Below are 7,500 nucleotides of genomic sequence, written 5' to 3' on the forward strand. Positions count from 1 at the left end.
GGTGAAAAATTAATATCACGCTGCGAGGGTGCTACTGAACCAACCCACTTTTCGGCTGTGCGACTGGTAAGTGTCAATAAAGAAACCTTGATTTTCACTGAAACATAACCCATTAAAAAACTGCTGATCAATAAGTGTGGCGAATATCAATACATAACGGTAATGAAATCTTGAAGGGTAGTTTACAATAGCACTTGAGTAATATTAGCTTAGCTAGCGAGTCCCATCCTCATGTCACCCACTTCATCACGTTGTAATTGATATGTTATGACAGGAAAAAATGACTATTGCATACAAGTTGGACAGTCTTACAACATGCAATCTGCGACTATAGTTGTGAGCCTTCTCTCAAAACAAGTAGGCTGGTGATCACTCAAAGCAGGACATAACGTCTACTTTGTGTTTTGATTGAAAGCAATAGCCTACGTTCTTGTGCTGCCATGTCTGTGGGCATGTTCTTCAAAATATGTTGTAATTGACCCCCACGTACTTAATGCATTTACCAGCTATCCACAGCATAGACTCCAGTAATTCATCATCAGATGTGTAGGCTTTGTATGAGTAGGCCAATTTGAAGTGCCACCAGAAATCTTGTGCCCTGTATTGAATTTCTAGCCCACCACACACAGTATCCTGACGGTGGTGTATAGTAGCTAAACAGATATGAAAGGTCAACACACACTACTGCTAAATCGGTGTCAGAAAATGCCAATGTACAGCTATTACAAAGATATTTGTCACTAGAATTACTGAAGTAGAACATGAAGTGACATTGGAGTGCAACGGTTGTTAAAGCATGTATGACATTTTTTAAATGATGTGGTGTGTTTGTATATGCTTGAACATCCCACAGACAAAACAGCTATCCAGCTATTTTCATACACCATGGTACCAAAGCTTCCTGATTAAAACTTCCTGGTTTATTTTCTTCATATTTGTTCATTCAGATGGGTGTGTGGCGATCATGAAGATGGAACCTGCCAGCGAGCTCCAGCTCCAGCCCTTTATCCTCCATTTAATAAGTCATTTACATTTCATGAAACGTACCTGATGTCTCAACCAATATGACTTAAGTAATACATAGTACTGCTTTCAATCCCTGAAGCAATGTGGTGACCAACAACACAAGAAGAACCCCCATATACATGTACGTCATGAGTCGTGTTGACGTTTAACTTGTTTCTTTTTTAAATAAACACTTACTATTATCATCCCAATGTTTCTTGTGCTTGAGACCTGTATATTAACATGCTTTTACCATTTGACTTCTCATAATGCTGAACAGAAAAGGCCAGAACAGGTTTTACGTATGTGTAATGTATTTTTATATAGTGCTTAATACAAACGCACACGGGCATTACTTAATAACTACTTACAATTTCAGGATTTAGCAGTACAAATTGTGTAGTTTATTTACATATTGTTTTGGTTTGTATAAACCAAACAAAACAGTTTTTGTTTGTCCTTGCAATAACCACAGCAACACCATGGAAGGCCCGTCACAGCAGCTGATGATGGGCACCCTGTCAGATCTGGTTTGTCCATGTTCTGAAAAGAGCAAGAGAAAGGGTTGACAAATTATTTTAGACAGTTCAGATAGTCAGGTGTCAAAACAAAGGCCCAATGGCCTCTGAATAAGATGCTTAGTTCTGCCTGTTGTAGCTAATTGTAATATGATGTTATGGACAAAAAGCTGTGAAAGACAGATGAAACTTCCGGGCGACGCGGATGGTGTCCTTGCCAGCTCTTGGAGGTCCTCAGGTGGCTCTAGGCCACACACAGTAATCAGTAGTCTGCGGGGCCGTGGAAGTCCTCCACCTGCTGACGGGTCACGTTGATCACCACCTCCCACATCTGCTGGCCTGAAACACACAGCCGTGGATATAGTACCAGTTATATTTTATTACTATACACAAACATATGAGGGTGATCGCTTTACTCGGGAAATAGGTCTTAGGTATAGAATCAGGAAGCATAATGTAAAAAACTTTTTTTTAAAAACTAACATCTAAGTGTAGGCCTAATTTCAGTCTCACTTGCTGATGTGTTAGGTTTGTTATGCTTGGGACATCATACAAATCACTTGGTTACATTTTGTTTATCTTCGCCTCATAAGAGCCACACAGCGCAAGGCTATGGATTGCTAGAACCAGGCTTGTGATAATGACTCACGTGTGTAATATAGTGTAGAGATGGCAGTCATGGCAGTGGCTCAAATCCTTATCCAGGAGTGGTCCTTCTCTGGTGTGCCTGCTGAGGTGTACTGTTCAGACAGGTACAAAAAAAGGCACATGGAGGGTAATGAGAACAATATCCATTTTGTATACAAACAACTTTAATAACTTGTATATTAGTGGCAGGTTTTGGGGTTAAAAAACATGTCAGCATGGTATGAATATCCAGTAAATAGATACTGTATGAGGTATATTTCATTGAATGGCACTCGACCTGTATGCTACAGCCATGGATATGGACAATAGTCTTGTATTTTATTAATTATAACAATAATAGCTGTACAGAGGAATTGGATCTCAGGTCTAGGGTCAGGAAGCATATTGTAAAGGTAGTATTTGAAAAATTACTAAAGACCACATTCACAAGGCAATTTACAGTACCTCCTAGGCTCTTGAGTTCCCAAGGAGAAATGTGCTTATCCGCAACAGAGTGGTACATGTCATAGCATTAGCACAATCTGGGTAGGCCTACTTGACTGGCAATAGTCACATTAACAGACTAAAGCTGCACAATGTATTGATTGACGTTAATTTGCTTTCTTATACTGGGAGTGTGTGTACTTACATGTGGTAGCCTACTGACAGATTCTTGTTGGGACATCGCATCTGCAATGACAGAAAACAACACAAGGGAGAACATTACTCCTACACTGTAAACCCAGACATCAAATGTACTTACCAAGACTAATTAAAATGCACTAAAAAATAGAAGTTTGATGGCATTTCTGAAGAATACTGAGTATTGACAACTTATTTGAGGAAATAGTTGTTCAGATGAATATGTTTTAGTTGAATGGATTAAATTCATAAGTTTTGGTTATGACCCCGCCTCTTTTTCTTCAGGCTGCACCAACTGGCCTCTACCCAGATGTGGGCAGTTGAATGTATTCCTGCAGTGTGTTTCATGTTAACAGATCGTTTCAAATTTCAACTGACAATATGGCCACGCTGCAGCATCCAATTTTAAATCAGAATATTGCCACCTAGTAAAATTAGGCTATCTTGTGAAGTGCCATTGCACAATTGAAAGTCAAATGCTGCATGACATAATTGACATTGCCTACCATCAACCAGGAACAATGGTAGTGCCCAATCAACCTGTCAATTAGTACCTGCCCTCACTTGAGTACATAGGACTGTTACAAGTTCATTGAATTACTACCTGCAGCTGCCACATGGGTGATTCTCACGAAATCGGACATATGAGGTGGCACGAACCATTGTGGGGAATGAGTAAATGCTATCCAATTCAGAAAAAATGGCTTATATACATATAAGCATGGGCTATCAGGGAAATAATAAAAGGAGAACAATATTATTATTTTAAATATATATTTTTTACAATTTATTGTGAAATTCTCAGTACCGCAACGCGTCCTTTGCTAAATTTTGACTCTTAAAGTGTAAATATTTTATATTTTTAATAAAGAAAGAAGTCAGAACTTAGATGCATCTTATAAACTAAATAGTGACAGTGAATATATAAGTAGTTTTAGGAATTCATTCGCAGAAGAGGAGAAAATATTAAGAAAAACAACTTTGGTCAACTTTGGCAAAGACCAAAATTCTCAGCCTCCGCAACATTTTTAAGCATCATTTAAAATCAGAAGTAACAGAAAAAAACAAGTAATTTTGTATGGGGGGATTCCTGTTACCATAACACCCAAGATGGCTACCAAGATGGCTCTTCATTCTATATCTCTCCAGATAAATGTTCACAATTTGGTTGCCAAGGTGCCTACACAACTTTTTGTTTCTCATTACCGATACACAACGTTTTCATTGTTAAAATAATGTATATTTTGTTCTCTTTTGGTAATTATTTAGTCTTTTTAAGTCTTAATACAAATATCTAACAAAAGTTATCCAGACATCAAGGTGCCCTCCACAAAGATCAAAGAAGCTTAAGGTCACTCACACTCCGCAACACTTTTTCTCATACACCGCAATGGTTTTTCTCAGCTCCGCAATGGTTTTTCTCATATACCGCAATGGTTTCTCATACTCCGCAACAGTTTTCTCATACTCCGCAACAACTGAACTAAGTTGTGGTGGAAAAGGCAAAATATTCACAGAAGTGAATTAAATGACTAAAATACAATAAAGTACAATATTTCTACATTTTCCCCAACAGTTGAGGGTTAGGACACCAGGAGGGAGCCGGCCAAGGAACTAAATCAGTGCAAGATCACCACTATTCTCATTACCGCAACACATATTTATTTGCAATTTGTTTTAATGTTGCAAAACTATATTTAGTTTGTAATTGTATTAGGATAAATAGTAGTTCTTCATATTTCATCTGTAGTAAAATCTATATAGGTACATGATGTTTTAGTTAAATAGCCTAAAAACAAGGCTCCCACTTATGAAACTTGTTGCGGTAATGAGAAAAATCACAATAATAGAAAACAATATTAAAATACAAAATACAGTATTTCTGTGTTCTATACACCTCTGAGTACTTATGTTAGTAACATTCCTGTGAAATTCCAAAAAAAATGTGATTTACTAATATTTTTTCTATTGTGATGTCATGTTGCGGTACTGAGAATTTTGGTGCTCTGGCCGATTAAAATGACACTAAATATTCAGAAAAAATATGATTTCATGACAAAAAAATATGTTTTCAACTATTTCAGACCTCCATCTTGCAAAACCAAGAGGAAAATTGAATTTAAATGTCTTTTCAAAATTTTGAGGTTTGGTCCATTTGGAACTTGGTTTTCGTGAGAATCACCCACATGCCTGATTACTCTGGTCACATGGTTAACTTTCACCTCTATAAAAACTCAGACTGTCACAATGCTTGAGTTGCTTGCCTAAATGACTGGTTCGCTGGCTCTCTGTCCGGCTTGTTGGTTAGTGAGCTAACTGACCGACCAACTGACTGTTTGTTGGCCAGCTGGTTGGCTGGCTAACTGACTCTTTTGGTTGACTGTATGGCTGGTTTGTTAGCTGGCTAGCCATACAACTGACTTGTTTGTTGGTTAGTTGGCTGACTAACTGAGTGTTAGTTGGTTAGCCGGCTCTTTGGCTGGCTAGCTGACAACTGACTCTTTTGGTTGGCTGGTGGACTGGTTTGTTGGCTGGCTAGGTATTTAGTTGGTAGTGAGTATTGTGGTAGCAGGTATCCTTTTTGGTGTGTTGCTTACTTGACATTTCAGGATTGTCTAATTATGCTCAACTAGAATATTCTATGCACACTGGTTAATGTACTATCATCCAGGAGATTACAATAATTAAATGGCAATAATATTGCACATACCACAGATACTTGAATTTCTCAGTGGTTATGGATAGTTTGGTCTATTAATACAAGAGAGCAGTGTGATGGACTGGTTCCATGCCACAGTTGTCTCAGTCATGGTGAGGAATGGGAGGTGCCACAATAACATGGTAGCTACCTCTTTTGTGGTGATGAATGGAGGGGCGGGATCATGGTAGTGTGGGTAGGGTGACAGTAACTAACTGTGGTGTGGCCACAGTAAACTACTGTGAGAAGATCACAGTAAACTGTGAGGATGGCCACAGTAAACTACTGTGAAATGAATGCAATTAGTAGCCAGTAATTCCCTGTGACATCACGGGAATATTTTTTACTGTGTACTTATCTAGCTAATTGGTTACAATTTTGTGAATGTAACTTCATATTTTATGTGAAATAACTATACGAAACATTTGATATTACAGAAGACTTTCAGTTTGATCAACTTAAAATTTAATACATTTAACTGCAAATTTTAAATAAAATAATTAATTACAGTTAATCTTACGAATGATGGTAAGTTTAATCGACTGGGAATTTAGTACATTAAACTGGGAATTTTGCATACAATAACTATAGATAACAGTTACTACTGTGGAAGATGGTAGGTTTAATCAATTTGGACTTAAGTACATTTAACTTAAACTTTTACATATAATGAGTATATACAACAGTTGAGGTCACAAAAGATTGTAAGTTTAATCATTCATAATTACTTAGTTTTTCTAGGGCAACCACTTTTCTGGGTTTTTGTAAGTAAACTCAACTTATAAGGTTTTACAGTGTAAGAGGAACGATGGCATGTAATTGGCCTCCATAGTTTTACAGACAAAACGGTACCGTCCACATGCAGCACAATGACAAACATCTAACTTCAGCATATGGGTATCAAACATTCAACTTTCACATGTCAACAGCCTAAGCATGAATATGCACAATATTAAGACGACAGATAAAACATTAACATTAAACTATAATCTCCCGGTTGCTCGCGCAAAATTTCGCGGTATGAAAATGACCTCCGCGAATTATATTAAGCAATGTCTCAACATAAATTCTGCTAACTGAGTCACCCTACAATATGAACAATAACTGAGGAATGATGCATTTTGCAGGTGTACGCCACAAACCTAGAACTATTCTAGTTTATGTGCTCAGACTATCCGCTGAAATGAAATTATAGTGAAATGATGACAAGCAAAACTATCTAACCTGTCACCTGTGCAATGTTACGGTTTTGCTATTTAACTTCTAGCTAGGCTTGGGATGTGAAATAAACAAACCCAGTCAGTCAGGCAAGTCACCTGACGCCGAAGTCCTGATTGGAAATTATGTTATGCCACCACAACTTCTACAAACAAATAGTATGTCAGCAAACAATCCACCACCACCAATGCCCTGGATTACTAGCTTGAAATTTACCTTCACCAACTTTTGTGTAAAGTCTGAGGTGCATGTAGCATGCTGAGGTGAATTAGTTAGCATAGACACGAACCAAGGATGTCTAAATAAAACAGATTTGCACCTGCTACTCTGCAGTAGAACTGATTAAGTCTACACTAAACCCAATGTACGTCAAAGAAACACAGTTTGCTTATATACTTACATACATTCATGTTAGAAGTTACTTACAGACCGACAGATGCCAGTCACTTTAATGGCATGTTTGATGGAGACACGATGCAATAATCTTAGCATCATTACACTCAACATGTCTCGCTGACAGCGCTTAAAAAACAAAACTTGAGGCACATGCCACAATGTATTTGCCCGCCATATTATGGCTATTACTATGACCACAGTGTTATTTAAAAGTCAATGTAATTTGCTATGCAAACAAGTTTGTCAGTCATGTTGGTCAAACAACTGTAATAAAATGTTTCATTTTACTTACCTAAACATCAGCGCTCCAGCTCAGAGTACCGATAAGTACACCCGACTTCACAAGGAGATGGCCAAACAATGGCAACAGTAGATCAATCGATCGAGTTGATGTTC

General features: G+C 37.8%; 1 long non-coding RNA gene across 1 annotated transcript in view; it reads right to left on the reverse strand.

Moving 5' to 3' along the window:
• Window positions 1–1,657: 1,657 nt before the first annotated feature.
• Window positions 1,658–7,500, reverse strand: part of LOC134452047 (uncharacterized) — a 6,214-nt gene continuing 371 nt past the window's right edge. The window contains exons 1-4 of the long non-coding RNA XR_010035344.1: window positions 7,397–7,500; window positions 2,800–2,840; window positions 2,173–2,263; window positions 1,658–1,862 (exon numbers count right to left, since the gene is read on the reverse strand). The exon at window positions 7,397–7,500 is cut by the window's right edge and continues 371 nt beyond it. This is a non-coding gene — a long non-coding RNA (uncharacterized LOC134452047). The remainder of the gene's footprint in view (window positions 1,863–2,172; window positions 2,264–2,799; window positions 2,841–7,396) is intronic.

Source organism: Engraulis encrasicolus, chromosome 7 (assembly GCF_034702125.1).
Source record: "Engraulis encrasicolus isolate BLACKSEA-1 chromosome 7, IST_EnEncr_1.0, whole genome shotgun sequence".
Lineage (NCBI taxonomy): Eukaryota > Metazoa > Chordata > Actinopteri > Clupeiformes > Engraulidae > Engraulis > Engraulis encrasicolus.